Source organism: Hyperolius riggenbachi, chromosome 4 (assembly GCF_040937935.1).
Source record: "Hyperolius riggenbachi isolate aHypRig1 chromosome 4, aHypRig1.pri, whole genome shotgun sequence".
NCBI lineage: Eukaryota > Metazoa > Chordata > Amphibia > Anura > Hyperoliidae > Hyperolius > Hyperolius riggenbachi.
Window position 1 is genome coordinate 101,118,841 of NC_090649.1, and position 20,156 is coordinate 101,138,996.

A 20,156-nucleotide genomic window follows, 5' to 3' on the forward strand; every position below is an offset into this window, starting at 1 on the left:
AGCCGAGAAGTGATCACTAAATACATGTTAATACATAGATACAGCAGCTATGCATTAAAATGAAAATGGCATCTTTCAGAGCAGATAAACTGTACTTTGGGAACTTGTAATTTGTAAACAGACAATACTACTTGTGCACAAAAGCAAATATGGTAACTGTATGGGTAATAAAAAGTAGGAAGACACATTTTATTGAATGTTGTATCCCACTGTAAATGTGCAGTCACTGTTACTTTAAAAATGTGTCATTGTGGTATAAAGCTAAAGGCAGCTGGCTGTAAGCCGCACTTGTGATCAATACTGAAGCAGACAGCAGTGTGTGAGAGGCTCCTGTGTGTGCCGTGTCTGCAGGAGATGTGGGCTGCATAATAATTCACCAGTCAGCTCTGCTCGCCCCCATCCTGCCCTCTGCTCCTCACACACATCCACTCACCCATTTATAAAGAAGTTGCTTGTGTTATTTATCTGTGGGGACCGTCTATCTGTTCTGGTGCGGTATAAACATTTCCTAATAAAGGTTGTTTGATATGATGGTGATTGTGCTGCTTTCTCCAAGGTCAGGGAGATTTTGGAAAATTGATTGAATGGCTTCTTCCCTTGATTAAATTGAACAGCAAACTTGCATTCCGGAACCCGTCGGGCTGTTCTGAACCTAAATAAAGCGTGATTTGTTGATGCTGTTTATTTTAGTTGTCATAGGCAAGGAATCCTGTAAAAAAAAAAAAAAAATGGCACACTTTCAAATGATGAGATTTATTTATGTCTCTTTCAAAGTGACTCAACCTGTCACTGCATTTTTCAAAAGAATAGTTACCTACACAGTCTTTATTGCTGTGGTTATTAGCCAGTCCTAACAGATTGTAACGCTCCGGCAGTGGCTTTCCCAGGGGAGTGCCCCCCTTATGACTTTGACATTTTTTCCAGATACCCATTGGACAAAATAACTACTAAAATGCATAGTCGCTGCACGAATCACAAGACATAAAGGGCTTGATTCACTAAGACAAATGGCATGCCTTATCAAAGCTAACATGCCTTATCAGAGTAGTATAGCGAGCGCTACTAACCCATAGGGGCTGAGGACAGGACGAGTGGAGCTCTCGTCATTGCCAGTTAGCAGGCATAAGCTTGTAGCGCTCACTATGCTACTCTAAGGCATGTTAAGTTTGATAAGGCATGCTGTTTGTCTAAGTAAATCGAGCCCAAAGACTTTTACTTGCAATCTTTCAAAAACTGACACTATTCCATCAACTGTCACAGTAGTATTACTGAAATACACCATCAGAAGGCTTTAAAGAGACTCTGAAGCGAGAATAATTCTCGCTTCAGAGCTCATAGTTAGCAGGGGCATGTGTGCCCCTGCTAAACCGCCGCATACGCGCCGCTAAACGGGGGTCCCTTCACCCCCAAATCCCCCCCCCCCCCCGCAAGACTTGGTCGTGGATTTGGTCGTTCCTGGAGGCAGGGCTAACGGCTGCAGCCCTGCCTCCAGTCGCGTCTATCAGACGCGCATCGCCGCCTCTCCCCCGCCCCTCTCAGTGAAGGAAGACTGAGGGGCGGGGGAGAGGCGGAGATGCACGCTGACAGACGCGCGTGGGGCAGGGCTGCGGCGGTTAGCCCTGCCCCAACCAGGAAGTGCTCCCCCGCTGCACCGAGGGGATTTGGGGGATCAGGGACCCCTGTTAAGCCGCGGGAAAGCGACGTTTTAGCAGGGGCACACATGCCCCTGCTAACTATGAGGTCTGAAGCGAGATTTATTCTCGCTTCAGACTCTCTTTAAGCAGTGTAACATTCCAAACATTGATACATAGCCTGAGACGAGTTAAAAAAATAAAGTTTTATACATACCTGGGGCTTCCTCAACTCCCCTTCCGACTGAGCCTTTGCTAGGCAGCCCGATAACTTTGCAAGTCTGGGCCTTCTGCACGCGCCCAGCACTGTGCACTCCTCTCCATCGCTCTCCCGTCGCTGGGAGAGTTCCATGCTTGCACAGGATGCTCACGGCCGAGGGAGCGGGAGTGGCCAGTGTACATAGCATTTTGGCGAAATGTCAAAGGGGATGTAGGTCATTGGTTGGTAGAGCAATACAATGCTTTGCATGTATGAGGCCCCGGGTTCAAACCCCAGCATCTCCAGGCTTTTCTTAGTATAGTGGCTGGATAATGTACTGTGTAAGAGTTCTGCCTCTGACACAGGAGACCAGGGTTTGAATCTTGTCTCTTCCTGTTCAGTAAGTCAGCTCCTATTCAGTAGGAGACCTTGGGCAAGACTCCCTAACACTGCTTCTGCCCATACAGCGTGTCCTAGTGGCTTCAGCATTCGCGCTTTGAGTCCTCCAGGAGAAAAGCGCAATATCTTTTTTATGAGTACTGTAAACCAAGCCTTAGGTAGTCAAAACTAACAATTTTCTGTTTTATTTCAATACAGCAACTTTTTGCCATAGCACACACTTTTTAAAAATCTCTAGTCGAGGTTTGCGTATGTACTTAGTCTGGTGTTTTCCAACATTAGCAAAATCAGGCCCCTTGTTTCTAAAGTGAGTTTGATTGCATGCACTACAGATCTATGGCTACTTAGAAACAAACAGCAGGTGTTATAAATCTACAAACCTATGAAAAGTGTTGTATGCCCAGCAGAACAACCTCCATTCAGCGCAGATTTAAATCATAAAAGCTAAAGATAAGCATCAGCATATACATCCTCCATATGTCAGAATGGAGGAGCTTTTTAGCAGCGCGTCTTTGAGGACTATACAGCACTGCTGAGAGCAGTTAACAAGTAGTAAAAGCGCAGACCTAGAGTTGACTTTCATGTATCCGCAGACAGCGCTGCTCCTGTCCTGGATTCTACCCGTATCAGCAGATCTGCTGCCTTCTGTTGATAATCGCCGGCCCGTTTTAGTAGTCTGGAGTGAGTGTTAAATTATGCTACGTTGAAGGAAAGTATCAGTGCTAAAACAAACCTGTGCTGGGCAAAGTGAGGAGGCTGCTAACTTTCTTTTATAAATGTTGGTTAAATGGCTTCTGTGCTGAGTCATTGGATTCAACAGTTTCTAAGCTTCTGTTCTATAGCAAGCTTTGCTAACGCTAGAACACTTGTTCTGCTTGCCCGACTGCTAGGAAACAAGTGCTTTTAAAGGGAACCGGAGATTAATGTTTCACACAAAATAAACATATCAGTCGATAGCTTGTAAATAATAAATGCTCTACCTGATAATTTCGCCGCTCTGGTGTGCCTTTTTTAGTGTTTTTTTATCCATTATTGTTCCAGGAAAAATCAAATATGGCCGCCGGCTCATATCCCTTCTGCTTCCGGGTTATGAGTTGTTCTGGATGTGCTGTCTAGGCTATATGAGACTAGGCTGCTATTTAGGCTATATGAGAAAGGCTGCTGCAGCCTTTCATCTGTGTGCTTTCATTTTGGTATGATGTGCAGCTGCCTGTAGGAAGTGTCTCTCATAGGAATGAAACTGCAGTCATCATCATTATCTATGGAGAGGGCACACAGAGCACACAGATCATATTGCAGCCACACTTGTCTGTTTCAGAGATTCTCTCTCAGCAGCAGCAGCCCCTCCCATGTCATCACAGCTCTCAGTATGCAAAGCAGGAAATCTGAGCCAGGAGGGGGAAGGCTTGGGCTTGAAAAGACTCCACAGAAGTGTGACTCATCTATAATGATTCCAGTTCAAACCTAGACTGATCCAGTCGGGGATTCTTCTCACAGCTGATAATAGACTAATTAAGCAGATAAGAATGAAACTAAAAGCAGGGTAGGTGTTTACTGTCATGTTCCCACTGATAAATGTAATAAAATACATGAGGGTGCCTCGTCTCTGGTTCTCTTTAAAGGTGCCTCTTAATGGTACAATTTTTTGATCAGATAGGATCTTTCAACGCACTTTTAACAATTAAATTGTACAGAAAACTGTGTGTTCCAGACAGCACATGTGTCAAGTGACTTCGCCAGGATGTGTGCCGCACCTCAACAATCTTTAACCAGTTGGCCACTAAGGGGGTTTTCCTGTTATGGCCCAGAGCAATTTTCACCTTTCAGCACTTCTCCCTCCCTGAAATGATACAGTAGAATCTCATTATAGTACACTCTGATATAGTAATCCTCTGGATTTAGTAAACTCAGTCTTCAGGTCCTGGCAAATGTAATAATCCGAACATTTGTATAATGTGTCTGTATAAACAATGTATGACCAATTCTGATATAGTCAACTGCCTTTTCTGGTCCCTTGGAGTTTGCCGTTAAGGGATTCTACTTTATCTTGTTAGGCTTTTTTTGGGTGGTACTTTTTGCTAAGCATTATTTTATTCTGAATGCATTTTAACAAGAATAATAAGAAAAAAAAGTGATTTAATTATTTATTTAGGCATTATACACAGACCAGGGGAAAACACCGCTCTACTCCACTAGCCTTCACCACAGTGCTCGACCTGGGCAGCTAGTCCAAAATCAGGCAAAAGAAAGAATGGTCCGCACTTGACAGTGAAGTATAGAACTTTATTTATATAAATATATATATATATATATTATATAGCTATGAATAAGGACGGTTAGTCCGAAACATGTCAGCTATTTAAAGCCTGCCGTGGAGATTTTGGATACGTCCACAATAAAGTTCTATACTTCACTGTCAAGTGCGGACCATTCTTTCTTTAGGCATTATAGTTTTAAAACATAGGTTCCAAACCGGTGTGCCGTGACACATTTATAGCGGCTATGTGTTGCCGCTCTCTGCTCCTCTGCTCATCTCCCTTGCGGATCGCCCTCCTCGTCTAGTAGAGCAGGGCTACAAGAAAATGGCGTCCGCCATCCACATTTGTGGACATCGGCGGCCATTTTCTTGTAGCCTTACACTAACTACAAGCAGAGGGCGGAGGCAGAGCATCGAGGACGGAGCTACAGAGGGAATGCTTGGAGTAGGAGGAGGAGGATAAGGGGCGGAGGGGTGGCTGTATGAGGGGTGAGTTAAGAAAGTTCCTGTGGCCGAGATTTTACTTGTGTATGAGCGCTGAGACACTTGGCAGCAGCATATTGTACCTGTGTACCACCACCAGCATACTGTCCCTCCAGCTACCTTGACACTTGGCAGCAGCATATTGTACCTGTGTACCACCACCAGCATACTGTCCCTCCAGCAACCTTGACACTTGGCAGCAGCATATTGTACCTGTGTACCACCACCAGCATACTGTCCCTCCAGCTACCTTGACACTTGGCAGCAGCATATTGTACCTGTGTACCACCACCAGCATACTGTCCCTCCAGCAACCTTGACACTTGGCAGCAGCATATTGTACCTGTGTACCACCACCAGCATACTGTCCCTCCAGCTACCTTGACACTTGGCAGCAGCATATTGTACCTGTGTACCACCACCAGCATACTGTCCCTCCAGCTACCTTGACACTTGGCGGCAGCAGCATATTGTACCTGTGTACCACCACCAGCATACTGTCCCTCCAGCTACCTTGACACTTGGCAGCAGCATATTGTACCTGTGTACCACCACCAGCATACTGTCCCTCCAGCTACCTTGACACTTGGCGGCAGCAGCATATTGTACCTGTGTACCACCACCAGCATACTGTCCCTCCAGCTACCTTGACACTTGGCAGCAGCATATTGTACCTGTGTACCACCACCAGCATACTGTCCCTCCAGCTACCTTGACACTTGGCGGCAGCAGCATAAACTGTACCAGCATACTAACAGGGAACACCAAGAGCCCCAATAGTGTAATTCGTACTGGACAAGGTGGCAATAAGTTTGTATTGCTAGATACTCACAAGTCAGGGTCACCAGCAGGCAACCACTGTAAAGGCAGGTGGGGAGATTGTCCTGACCCCACTCAGGATTAAGAAGTCGCTCTCTGTAGACAGGAAGAAAGGGTAGCAACCCTCCACTAAGGGTGGACTCAAAATTGTATACAATGAACAGAGGCGCCAAAAGTATAAGATTAGATTAAATGAGCTTAAAACCCAACTTAAATGGCAAAATTGAAGGAGGAAGTGGTGGTCTTACCTCCCTCAAGCAGACACGACAACGACTGCGATTCAGACAGTCAAACACATTTATTAGGAACTCCAAAAAGAAATGCAACGTGTTTCGCAGGTTCAACCCCGCTTCATCAGGCAAAATAGGGAGGAGTATCAAACAATCTGCACAAGGATTCAAATTAAGCGCTTAATTTGAATCCTTGTGCAGATTGTTTGATACTCCTCCCTATATTGCCTGATAAAGCGGGGTTGAACTTGCGAAACGCGTTGCATTTCTTTTTGGAGTTCCTAATAAATGTGTTTGACTGTCTGAATCGTTGTCGTGTCTGCTTGAGGGAGGTAAGACCACCACTTCCTCCTTCAATTTTGCCATTTAAGTTGGTTTTTAAGCTCATTTAATCTAATCTTATACTTTTGGCACCTCTGTTCATTGTGTACCAGCATACTGTCTCTCCAGCTACCTTATCGTGCCAGCAGCAGCAGCATATTATTCCTGCAGCCCTTCGCACATTGCAGCAGCAGGATTGTGTCCCTCTACCCCCCCCCCCCCCTCCCTTCATTGTGGTCGCTGCAGAAGTATATCGTTTCTAAAGCCCTCCATTGTGCTTGCAGCATAAGAAGTTTGTTGATGCAGCCGTCTCTAATGTGCCAGCAGCAGCGATTTTGTTTTTGTCTACCCTTGTTTCACGCACACAGGGTCACTGATGCCAGTGATTATTGATCACCGACACTTTAATCAGTGAATGTGAATAATTAGAACGTATGCAGGTGTGTGCGCAGCGGCAAACTACGTATATCTACGCCTCTGAGGCTAAGATGAAGTCTCAAGGGGCGTAGATATACTGCACCTGGAACAATAACAGTTAATAGACTGTTGTGGTTCCAATCATTCGCTGAGCGGTACATCATCAGAAGCACTTCTGTTACTGTGGCCAATCTCATTGAGAATAATGGCCACTGCGATGAGGTAGCAGCGGGGGAAGAGTACCACAGTGTAATAGTGTGAAGGGGGCCTTAATGATAAATGACTAGCTGAAATGCAGAAGAAAGGTCCGTCTTCACAAGTCCTTCTCCATCGCTTTTGGATTATGACAATTTTTTCTTCCATTATGATGGTCAGAACTCCTAGCTGAACTTAAAAGGAAACAAATAGAAAATGTAGGCTACTGAATGCATTATAGCAGCATCAGGAGGGAGACAGAATATTTCATTACATAGAAAATATTTGACTTTCCAAGGTCGCAAGTTGCTCAGAGTGCAAGTGGTAACATTGACGCAAAAGAGTCTTGAAAGCTAACAAAGGGGAATATTGTCCCTGTAGTGTGGAATGTCACTTGCTTGCCAAAATAAATTGTTTTACGAAACCATTACATTTTTATATATTCAAATATTTAATATATTTGTAGCAGTCTTCAGAAGATTTAGTAGCAGTTGAAGCAAATAGAGGAAGCAGCCCAGCTCATAGTGGTGTTTCTGTAAAGAGTTTGAAGACAACCCAAGGCGTACCATAATTAGTGTTCAAAAGTAAATACTTACCTAAGGAGAGAGAAGCCTCTAGATGGTAATAAGGCTTTCCACGGCATCCTCCGGTCCTCCACCACGCTCCTCTTCTGGCACGAGAAGCCCCAGACAGCGGCAGAGGACGGAGAGTCTCCCGGAATGAGCAGCTCCAGCTTACTGCGCAGGCGCGGCAGTACGGCCACACTAGTGCCCCTATCAGAATATTGACAAGCCCTTGTCAGTAATCTTTGGAGGGTCTGTGGGCAAGATTTTTCAAAGCATTACAGTTTTTTTTTCTTCTTAAACAGTTCTAACCAGCAGGGGGAAGTGTTCTGCTTGATAAGAAACGTCTCTAATGCTACTTAAAGAGACACTGAAGCGAGACTAAATCTCGCTTCAAGTCTTATATATAGCAGGGGCACGTGTGCCCCTGCTAAAACGCCGCTATCCCGCGGCTTAACGGGGGTCCCTTCACCCCCAACCCACCCCCCGCAAAAGATGGTCGGAAAATGGTCGTTGGCTGTCTCTCTTCCTGGAGGCAGGGCTAACGGCTGCAGCCCTGCCTCCCAGCGCGTCTATCAGACGCGCATCGCCGCCTCTCCCCCGCCCCTCTCAGTGAAGGAAGACTGAGAGGGGCGGGGGAGAGGCGGAGATACGCGTCTGACAGACGCGCATGGGGCAGGGCTGCGGCGGTTAGCCCTGCCCCAACCAGGAAGCACTCCCCCGCTGCACGGAGGGGGTTTGGGGGGACAGGGACCCCCGTTAAGCTGCGCTATAGCGGCGTTTTAGCAGGGGCACACGTGCCCCTGCTATATATGAGGTCTGAAGCGAGATCTATTCTCGCTTCAGACTCTCTTTAATAGCAGCAGTTTAGCGTGAATTTCCAGAATTTCCAGAACTGCAGTACAGTTAAGAACATTCATCCATAGATGCTGTAGATTAAGAAGTGCTTAATAGCAGTTCTCCAGATTGTGCAGTGTAAACTAGGCATGATTTGTGAAGAGCTCCTCCCCCCTGTTGAATTCCTCAGTCAGAGCCTGCCGGTATCAAGCAGATGTATTGGTTACCTCAGCAACAGCAATTTCCCTCACATACTGCACTCAGGTACTCTTTAAAGTTTCTTCTTTTGAAATAACATTTATTTGAATGATTTTTGCTTTTGCTTTTTTTAATTCACTTGGGCCTGGACTAAAAGGTAGGCGGCAAAAGTTTTGGAAAACACACTTTTTGACAAAATATTAAAATTTGCTTCAGGTAATGCCTTTAATATCCAACTGTAGATATTGTTTTGTTTTTTTCTTGAAAACTTTTGAAACTGTTCGCTGCGTCTTCAGGCATGACACCGAACTGGAGAAGAATTGTAACATTGTACATATTCAGCACTTATTCACACCAGATCACTCCTAAATTGTGTCAGAAGAATGCACTTTCGTCATATCCGATCTTAGTTAGGATTGGTAAGATGTGAGTGAAATAGAAGTTATAAAATAGCACTATTATACACACCCATACTGTGTGTGACAAGCACCAGAGGAGGGATATCCAATGACGTACTATGACCCCATCGTCTCCAATCGTGTAGTCCAGTCAGCACCGTCTTGTAATATAAATTAGCTCTTTATTGTAAAGTTAACATAGCATGATGCTTTTGTAATACAGGGCGGCTTTTCGGTCTCAGTCCCCTATACTTTCTTCGTGGTTTTGGGTCACCCCAAGCTGCTTGACCAGTGCAACTGTGTTGCACTGGTCCAAGCCCTATCCCATACAGTCATATCAATCCCTGCCATGTACTGATGAGGATCAAAAGTCCGAAAGAGGCTGCTTGCATGTGGGGTTGGTGTAGCTTTGTAAAATTTAAAGCTACAGGCTTGCTATACAGCAGTGGTTCTGGCTTCAGGGACATAGAGATAATTTTCATATTCGGAAGTGATGCATTGTGGGTAACCACAGGTGTTCACTTAAAGAAAACCCGAACTGAAAATTAAAAGTCAAAATAAGCATACACAAGTCATACTTACCTTCCATGTAGTCTACTCCTCAGTGTCTTTCTCCTGTCCCACGTCCTGTTTGTGCACTGTGATCAATGGAATTTTCCGTCCTCCATTTTGAAAATGGCCATTACCCATAACAGTTTTCTGGTCAGCACACAGTTAAACTGTAACATCGCCCACTTGAGCCATAGGGAAACATGGACATTACCTGGTACATCAGTTTTCCTCTCAGCTATAACTGACAGCAACTGATATATTTCAGATCTGACAAAATATTGTCAGAACTGGAAGGGATTATTGTCAGAAGAAAATGGTGAGCTTCTGAGAGGAACTGATGGCAAGGTAACTATGTAATGTTCATTTGAAGTTTCCTCATGTGTTTATTTTAAATATTTTTACTCAGTACAGGTTCTCTTTAAAGCTGAATTATCGCAAATACCTTCTGTTATAAGAAGGCAAACCACACTTAGTTGCCAGAGTGAGCAAATAATACTTAAGTCCCCTTCTCATTATGTGGCAGACAAAGGGTCAGGGGAATGTCTGGAGAGTTCTTGTGCCCACTAGCATTGGCGTCTCTCAATGCTGACATACCCAGCACTGTGGTAGTGTAGTAGGAAAAAACCTGCATGCCCCCTGGCCCTCTTTCTGCTTGATACAAGAGTGCCTGGAGACAAAAGTTAGTGTAGTTAAGGAGAGGGAAGTCAAGCTGTTCCTGTTGTTCTTATATTCAGCACCCTGGAAAGCTCCTGATGTACTTCAGCTGAAGCTGTGTGGCTGCATCAGATGAGAAGCAATGCAGGAGGGTCAATACACTTTTATGTTAGTTTTGTGAATTCTCTGAATGGATAAGCATTTGCAGCCCCGAGTTCAGCAGCATTGACGCTGAAACTGTCCTGAGCCAGTCACTACAATGGAATCTGTACAATACACAATACCATGTAGCGCCTTTTCATACCTCTGACCTGTCAGATGCTTGACATGAGTTTATGATGCTTTTTTGATGCATGTTACATATATTTTGCTTTGTGAGCAGTGTTTTATGTGCTCTGGGTACAGGTGATGGTGCACATAAATTTGAAGAGGTCATGTGACAGGAAATAGTTACTCGCATCAGATCCTTCTTACAAAAGCTTTTCACTTTGTCATACATCCCTTTTGAGCGGCAGAAATTTTCATTTGCCATGTATGACTGGAATGTGGCCTGATTTGTATTCATTAAATTGACTTTTTCACACCTTTGATTGTATATTACATTATCTTATACAGAATTGTGTCGCCTTCAGTTATATGCAGCTAGAGATACCAGATTATATTTATTGCCTTAGTTCTAAAGCACATAGGCAGCTTTCAGCTGTGCTTAGCGGCATGACTGAGCTGCTAAAACTGAGATGGTACAAAAGGCTTTCTATGGTACAAAACTAAAAGACGTATAATGTGAACTCACCCATAGGGAAGCATTGACATTTCCTTTACCTAAGCTGCACATCAGTTGTCTGTTAAGGCAGGGATCACACTTGAGTCAGCGGAAACGGGCAGGGGTTTTCCACGGAGTTTTGAATTTTCCATACACTTTACCCAACAGCCAGCTGACTGTCAGCAATAGGAATCGCACGCAGTGTGTGAAAAAAGCAACAAAGCTGGTATTTTTTCCCCTGCATGCGTAAAAACGCACATTACTTCACTTGATCGCGAATGTCCATGAGGAAACATTATGTACGTTTTGCATGCAATTCTAGAAAGAGTGATGTCTGCCTCAGTTATAACTGACAGCAACTTAAGTGTAAACCAGCCCTTAGTGACATATTGTATATATGTAATTAGTTGCACATGTACTTTTCTTTTCTTTGGGTTTTAATGCAACTATTTTCAAACACATGCTACTGTGTTATATCCTTTGTTGCATCACTTTTTTTTTTAATTCTTTATCATAAAAATGCAATTCTAGAAATAGTACATTTAGGATTATATTGCAAAAAAATGTTTGGTTCTGCAACATAATCTCCAGTTAGGGCTCATTTTCACTTGTGTGTCGCGCGTCCGCGAGACGCGCGCCGGCACTGAGCGGGTGTGTGGGATCGCAGGCCAATACCATCAGCCGTGCCATGCTCGGCTATGGGATTCGCTGCCTCCCGAGCGGATTCCACGGGGGGTTCTGGACGAATCGCAAGCGATTCGGGCCGGCAGCACCATAGCCCCCTATGGCAGTTTCCCCGTGCGATTTGCCTGCGGGGAAACTCTGCGGAATCGCAGTGGTTTCCGCATAAGTGGAAACAGGCCCTTAGAGAGTCATGGTCCCTCATTCTACTTTTTTGTACTTTCCTTGTAAAATAAAAATACATTTTTACCTTCCTTACAAATTAGCTTTTCAGCACTTTACATTTGAAAAAGTCAGTAAAAATGTAATATTACATTTGAGCATTTTCTTTCTTGCTAATGCATTAAAGTATTTATTAACTGATTTGGGACCGCCGCAGGTTAAGACTACGTGGCACTTGTGGCTGCCTAAGCCTGATGCGGTGTAGTTTAAACGCTGGGGGCTCCCATGCACGTGATGGGATCGTGCATCCCCACTGACACAAAACTTTGCTCTCTAAAGACAGTGAAGTTCCGTACCTCGGACAGATTTCATTGGCTTCTGAGCACCTGATCACTGTGAGCCAATCACAGTGATCAGGAAGGGAGACATTGAAAAAAAGGCTCTGGTCCAGTCTAAAGCCACCGAAAATTGACCCTTTTTTTTTTTTTTAATCCAGTCTTCTTAAGCATTAATGGGCTAGCTGAACCGCTGCCATCCCGCGGCAAAATGAGGCTTTAATCACCCCAAAATGCCTGGGGCAAATTGCAGGGCTCCTTCCTGTTGGAGGCAGAGCTTTGAGCTGCAACTGCCTCCATTCGTGTCTATCTCCTACTGGTCTCCGCCTCCTCCCCTCTCTGTCTTCTTTCAATGAGAGGGGCGGGGAGGAGGCGGAGATCCGCGGGAGATTGACACGAATGGAGGCAGAGCAGCTCAAAGCTCTGCCTCCCCAGGCAGAAAAATCGATGACCAGGAAAATCGTGGATTTTTGCCCCGGTATTTGGGGATGAATAAAGCCTCGTTTTGCCGTGGGATAGCGGTGTTTCAGCTAGCCCATTAATGCTTAACAAGACTGGATTTAAAAAAGTGTAATTTTAGGAGGCTTCAGAGTCTCTTTAACCACTTCGCATCCAGACCTTGTTTACCCCTTATGGACCAGAGCAGTTTTTACATTTTAGCTATGTCCATATTTAATCAGCAATAACTTTATCCCTACTTATGACACCTAAAGTATACATATATTTTATTTATTTCATTCTAATAATATTTTATTTTTTTCAGGACATACTAGCCTTTCATTGTATGGCATTTTTTCCCTCTAACAATTTTGTTTTCTGTGCATTCTAAAGGGAAAAAGAGGGGAAAAAATAGAAAAAACACATTATTTCTCAGTTTTACCAATTCAGGTTTAAAAATAAAAAGCACTACTATAGATAAAAAACACATTTTGTTTGGCTATTTCTACCATTTATCACAAAACTAGATTTTGTTCCTGTCACAATTTATGGTGAAGATATTTGATTCTGAAATAATTCTACAGTGTGCATTTTTCACTATGAACTGAGAAAGTAAGTGTTTTTTTTTTAGAGATGAAAACTTATTGGTTCAGGAAACATATATTCCCTTTCACCTTTGCATCAGATAGTGCCAGAGGTGTGCACAGAAGCAAGCCCAATCCTGCACAGCACTTCTTCAGCTACAAGTCGTAGATCTACGACCTCGTGGCTTAGATGAAGTCTTAAAGGACGTAGATATACTGTAGTGGTGGATAAAGTGGTTAATAAGGGGCCTGAGCCTTTGGTACTAAAGTGGTTTATAAGGTGTAAAAATATCTCCTTGGAGAAAACTCAGAAGAAAAGTTAATTGAATATGGGTCGCTGACTCTTAACCGCCACTTTAACATCTGCATTGTTCAATGTTGACATCAAGGCAAAAAGGAGACATTTCTATTTAATTTCGATCTGTACCTTTTTTATTTCATACCATGGACTATTTAGTTCATTTGCTAAGTTTATTACTTTTGTATACTTCTGTACTAATTTTTTCTTCCTTTTTAATAAATATTTAACATATATTTGAACACTTCTCCGTGTTATAAAAGTATGAAAAAGTAATTGAGCTTTGCCTCTGCACCACCACTCTAGAATGTTTTTGCAATTGCGTCAGGAGCATGGCAGTAAGTGTTCTACTAAAAGAAAACTGCATAACAGGTCTGTGTGTTTGGGGAGGGCACAACAGTAAACGGGGTACTGTAGTTAATATTGCTGGTAAAGCCCCTTTTAGTTGGCTGGTACTGAGATTGCTGGACTTAACACTAGAAAATGCATGTGCATGATGAGGCAAAGATGATTGGTCACCTTGATGCAGCCCAGCATAATGTGATATGAAACATTTGGTGACATTACTTCCATCTACAGAATTTGCAGTTGTTAGAACGTCTGCCACTATGGCAGTTGACACACAGATGTAATGAAGAAAATTCCTCCCACCTTGACCTTTTTCTAGTTCTGTGGTTTGGGGTGTGATGTCACTGTTTGTTTTAAAAAGACACAGTGTGCTGCAATACTTACTGCAGCATTCTGGCTTTTTACTTGTGGGGTTGTCCAGTGTTCCCCTCTGCCCCTTCTCTGTCCCCTGGTGCTGTACTTGTGCAAATATGTCTTAGCACACAGTTTGTAAGGGAACAGACTGGCATACGAGGCCAGTACTTTGGTCCACCCTCTGCATGAAAAGCATGGCTATGCAGAAGTTGCAGTGACCGAGTTCAGTTGCCATATATGGTATAATATGCGCAGGAACAATAAAGTATATGGTTGGGGCTTTGCCCTCCTGAACAGTAAAACTGTGCACTATCCTCTCCCTCCAGCTTCTGTCAACTTCCCTCTATGGCCCTCTGGTTGTGGTGTGTACTTTGCTGGGCTCATGTGCATATATGCAATGAGGCTGTCTATCTGTTGGCACTTCCAACTCAACCTCTGCACCAGTAATGAGTGTGGACGGTTATGCTACGTTTCTCTCTAATGGAATAAATATTGTGGTTCTGCTGCCCGAGTTGGGCAATGGGTGGTGCCGCTAGTAGTAAAAGATCGGTAATTTAGATTATCAATATTCTACTCTACCCTACCTGCCACCCACTCTCACTTGAACCCTGAGCTATAAGTGCCTAACCCCAACTGTAAGTGGACAGAAATAAGACCCACCTACCTAATTCCTCGCCCCCCCCCCCTTCCCGGTATGTGCCTAAAATTAACCTAGAAAACCAGTGCCTAAATGACCAATAGTTATAGCCAAACGTCTACAACCATTAAATACTATATAGTAGCAAATCAGCTACTAGCCACATAGGGCACCTTATTGATCACTGGGTTACCTGCTTACCGAAAATCAACACAGGTGCTTATTAGAAGCATGCTGTCCGCCGTGCGCAGATAAACTGATCCGTCTGTAACAACCTTCCAATCCAGTGCATGCACCTGATTCTATCCCCAGGTGTTGAAGCGAGCATCAGCATTCAGCATACCAACTTTGCATTTATATTTAACTTGCGCAGTGGAATTAAAGTTTTGAATTTTGCTTTACATTTGTTGCATCTCCTGCTTTTTGATGGACTGTATTGTTAAAAATGTGCTGAAGAAATTGAAAAATGTTCATCAGGTATACTTACATTTCCCCATGATTGTGTGAGAGTGTGAAGGCTGCGTGTAAGGCAGTGAGGAACAGAACACAAGTGTCCCCTATACATCACAGACATACAGTGAGAATCTCATTAGTGTGGTATATATTCTGTTTTCCTGGTGGGATTGCATAATCTTTCTTTCCCCAGCCCTGCATAGGAGATATTTTTCCCCTGCTCTCTGCAGCTGTGTGTGTCAGCATGTGGCATGGGTTTGCATGTTAATATTCCACCGGCTTTTGCTCTTTGCGTGTCATATTTTTGACGTGCAGTCTTACACTGTGCAGCCGGATTGTAGGCTGCTCCCCAAAGCTTCAAATCTGATAGCACTTACGTGTCTCAGTAGGGTTCAGACAGCTTTTGTTTTTGTGATCAGAGGCTTATGTACAAGGAGTGGGAGGGTGAAAAAGTGTGAGGCTTTGACAAGCAGTGCTGAGAGACAGTCTGCGCTTTTTTCCCCCGTTCTCTCTTTCTATTTTTTCCTTTGAGTCTCTGGGGTCTGCCAGCTGCAAACCCACTGATTCCATTTCACAGCACAGAGAGCGCTTCTTACAGATCTCTGATTTATGTCCCTGTCTCTTGTTTATGACCTCCGTATCAACTGGAACGGTCAAAACAATACGATTGTATTCCCAAATAACCACCCTGTCTTATTTATCATGTGATAAAATAACAGTGGTTAACCAAGGTTAAGGGTTTCCGCCGTAATGACTGTCCGGTTGATGTGCAGTACCGCTCACAGATTCCTTTGCGGGGGTTTGACGAGGAGGTTGGTAAACCTGTTTATGCCACTCTCCGTTGTGCTAACGGAATAGTGATTCACATTGTAGGACGTTCAAGGCTTGGGTAAACAGCTTGGAACAAATTTTGGTCTGCCGTAATCTTTAAATGCGTGCAGGGTTTTTAACCAAAGGCATTCCAGGCCATTGCCTTGAGAGCCATTGGTCCTGTGGGGCGTCATGTCCCTGTATTAAGCCCTGTCCCAAATGAAGCCCCACCTCCCCTGATGCTTCTGCTGTCTTTGTGCAGCAGCAGGAAGTTATGTGTCCTGAAGAACATCTGCATTGCCGGTCCCTGGAGAGCAGACCTCGCGAGGTACAGATAGTGTAAGTTGCAGGCAGCCTCTACTGTGTCCCTCTGTCCTATGTGCCTTCTTTTATTACCCTTTGTGCCTCCTTCTATACCCTTATGCGTCCCTCTGCCCCCTTCTCTCACCCTTTGTGCCTCCTGTCATGCTTTGTGCCTCCTTCTGTCTTTTTGCCTCCTTAAGTCCCCCTGTGCCATTTCTGCCCTCCTCCCCTCCCCTGTGCAAAGGACTTTTAGTCTGGGGACAAAAAGGCTAAATAGGTGATCAGAAAATCAATCGGAAAATGCCCGGAAAGCGATCGGAAAACAAATTGGTCATGTTGGAAATAATCGATCTGACAGTAAATCGACCATGAAATCTTATAGTGTGTACCCGACATTAGAAAGATGTTCCCCCACCAGTAAACTCCACTGCTATTCATTTACCAGACACACAGACGCTTACTACAGGAGTCTCCTATCAGGTTGAGAGGATATGGCCCCTCTGCTGCCTCTACTGCTTCTGTGATCTGTCCAGCTCATGCAACCATCAGTGTTCTCAAACCCTTATTACATGGGTATGCCGCTCTCACTTCCACCAGTATCAAACAGATTCCACCTCAATTGAACATAACTTCTCATGGCATAATCACATTTATCAAAAAAGATAAAGCAAGATTAAACAGTGGGCCTTAGTATAAACTATAAAGTTTTGTCCGGACTCTCCCTGGATAAAATCTCAGTCTACCCTGCACTTCCCAGCCACAAACACACATTACAGTAAGCATATATACTAGATAGGAAGGAGTGGATTGGCGACTGGTTACAGCAATGTAAGTTAATTAAAGGAGAGCGAACACTACAAAGGGAAATAAGAAATTGAAAGCAACTCTCTAGAGAAAAGAGAACCACTGCACCCCATAATTATATTATTTTCTTTACAGAAATCTTAAAAGGAAGGGAAAACATCATTAATGTAGCATTTCTTTCTGTTCTGTTAGGGTCACGTTCCGTATATTTACATGAAGCGGCAATTAAAATAGAGTTAATAGGTTTTGGTAAACGGTTTCAACTGCAGGCAATTAGCAACTGGCAAAATCCATTTAGTAAATGTCATGACTGAGTCGACTACAGGGAATACCCGGCAAGTATGATTATGATGACCTCTCACACAGACCGATCGGGGTTCAACCTTAAGGGATTAAGTGTAGTCATACTTGTAAATGCTCACTTACTATTGGATGCTCGAAAGTTTTGCATACTCGTTACAGTTTAACAATCATCAATCTGTATGAAATATATGCTTAAAGTGGGATAAAACTCTGACTTAACATTCAATAAAAATGTGTTCCTACTTTTTATTACCCATACACTTAAAATATTTGCTTTTGTGAACAAATAATATTGTCTGTTTACAAATTACACATTCTCCAAGTACAGTTTATCTGCTCTGAAAGCTGCCATTGCATTTTCTTGCATAGCTGCTGTATTTATATGTTAAAATATATCTAGTGATTACAGCTTACAAGTTGCTAATTTTACTTTTCAGTGTGGTAACTGGTTTAGTGAATTGGAATTTGGCTCAGGGATTGGTAAAATCAGAAATTCTCTGCATTACCGAATGCGGTAATGCTTAGTGAATTGAGGACATTGTGGGAAAACATAAGGAACACTATCGAATAACATGGTTTTTTTTTCAATTTAGATAGACATTGTTTGGGAAGTGCTGTTAAGCATGGGTATACACTTGACTGCTAATCTGTTTGTTTACTGTTATCAAATTCCTTTCACACTTCCCTGATGCCGATTAAGGTTCATACACGCCTACCAACTTTCTGTCAAACGATCTGCCAACTTGTCTGTTATGCCCCATTCACACGCTCAATAGCGGTCTTTTATGCAGCACAACAACAGTTTGATTGACTTCTTATCAGTCTTATCAGCTGTCTAAACAATAGCAAAATACTTTTTTTTTAGTTGTTTCAACTTGTTTCACAACAAAAGTTGTATGGGGCTTAACAGACAAGTTTTTGCAGATAGTTGGACAGATAGTTGGTAGGTGTGTATGAACCTTCAGTCTGATTCTGACGGGCCAGTGAACCTTGAGAGGAGGGGGATTCCCTCACACTCCCATCTGTTAATCCTGTGTGTGAGAGAAAGCTGTTAGCAGCTGTCTCTGAGAGCTCTCTGCAGAAAGCACCTTATATGCAACATAAACATTTGTAGCGTGTGAAACCTGATACCAGAGCCATTGCATATAACTCTGCTTCAATATGACACTGCTCTTAGCATGTCAGACTGCAAAGATTCACCTCTGCATATAAGACATTCTAAATTCTAAACGTTGCTAAAATCTACACACAGTGAATTACAGCTTTTGCCTCTGATATTTAGCATGAACAGTAGTAAAATGTTTACACAGCTACTTGGACATTATTTGTACATTGTCATTTTAGAGCACTTGGTTTGATAGTGTTCCTTTAATGCTGACCATGAAAGGAAGTTGTTAGAACACAAAGCGTATCACAGCTTGCTCCATAAGGGGCAGCTCAGCCACAGACCTGTCAGAGTTCTTATTCTTACCTCTATCCCCCACCGAACGTGCCTACAATGGTCACATGACTATCGCAACTAGGATGCATGAAGCTAATGAAAGAGGTGGCCTTGTATAAAGAATCACATTTATTTTGGCCACCAAATTCCCTCCGTAAAATTGAGCATCTGTGGTAATTTACATACTGGAAAAATATGTCTAATACAGTGAGGTTCCACCTTGGAAATTACAGGATCAGCTGTAACAAGAGGGATATGGAGGCTGCCATATAAATTTCCTTTTAAACAATACCAGTTACCTGGCTGTCCTGTTGATCTTCTGCCTCTAATATTTTAGCCATAAACCCTGAACAAGCATGCAGCAGATCAGGTGTTTCTGACATTATTGACAGATCTGACAAAGATTAGCTGCATGTTGTTTCTGGTGTTATTCAAACACTACTGTAGCCAAATGGATCAGCAGGACTGCCATGCAACTGGTATTGTGTAAAAGGAAATAAATATGGCAGCCTCCATATTCTCCTCACTTCAGTTGTCCTTTAAAGAGTTGGCTACAAAAGTCTTGGCAGATACTTAAAGGGAACCTGTGGTGAGAGGGATATGGAGGCTGCCATATTTATTTCCTTTTAAACAATACTAGTTGCCTGGCAGTCCTTCTGGTCCTGTGTGTTTAATACTTTTAGCCATAGACCCTGAACATGCATGCAGCAGAACAGGTACTCTGACTCAGTTGACTCAGTTTTTGCTGGATTATCCATATACTTGTTCCAGGGTATTGACTCGGACACTACAGCAATATGGCTGCCAGGCTGTGGCATTGTTTATAAGGAAGTAATATGGTAGCCTCCATATCCTTCTCTCCTTGAGTTCCCTTTAAAGTGGATCTGAGATAAACTTTTACTCATTGCATAATTGTGTTCCTTACATATAGATTATAGGGTATTCCTCAAGCCAAATACTTTTTTGGTTTTGTTTTAATACTCTAATTCCCTATAAACTAAACAAGCCTCACAAATAGCTTCTCCAGAGAACCTTGGCACTTTGAGCCTTAGTAGCAAAGGCTTATGGGAGCTGTCTGGGGAGGAGGAGGTTACTAGCCAGAGATTTCAGAGGCAGAGGGGAGGAGAGAGGAGGAGAGGGGAGTGGTGAAGTTTTCACAGGCTGAGGGCTGGAGATGCTATCAGCTTGCCTGTGTGTAATGTGACAAACAGAACATGGCTGTCCTCATTGTATCACAGGAGTAAATAATCATAAACTGTTACGCTTTTTGCAGCTAGATTTGCTGTGCA

At 43.4% G+C, this 20,156-nt stretch overlaps 1 protein-coding gene across 1 annotated transcript in view; it reads left to right on the forward strand.

The window, feature by feature from the left end:
• EIPR1 (EARP complex and GARP complex interacting protein 1) overlaps positions 1-20,156 on the forward strand; it is a 316,345-nt gene that overhangs the window by 35,263 nt on the left and 260,926 nt on the right. The window lies entirely within an intron of this gene.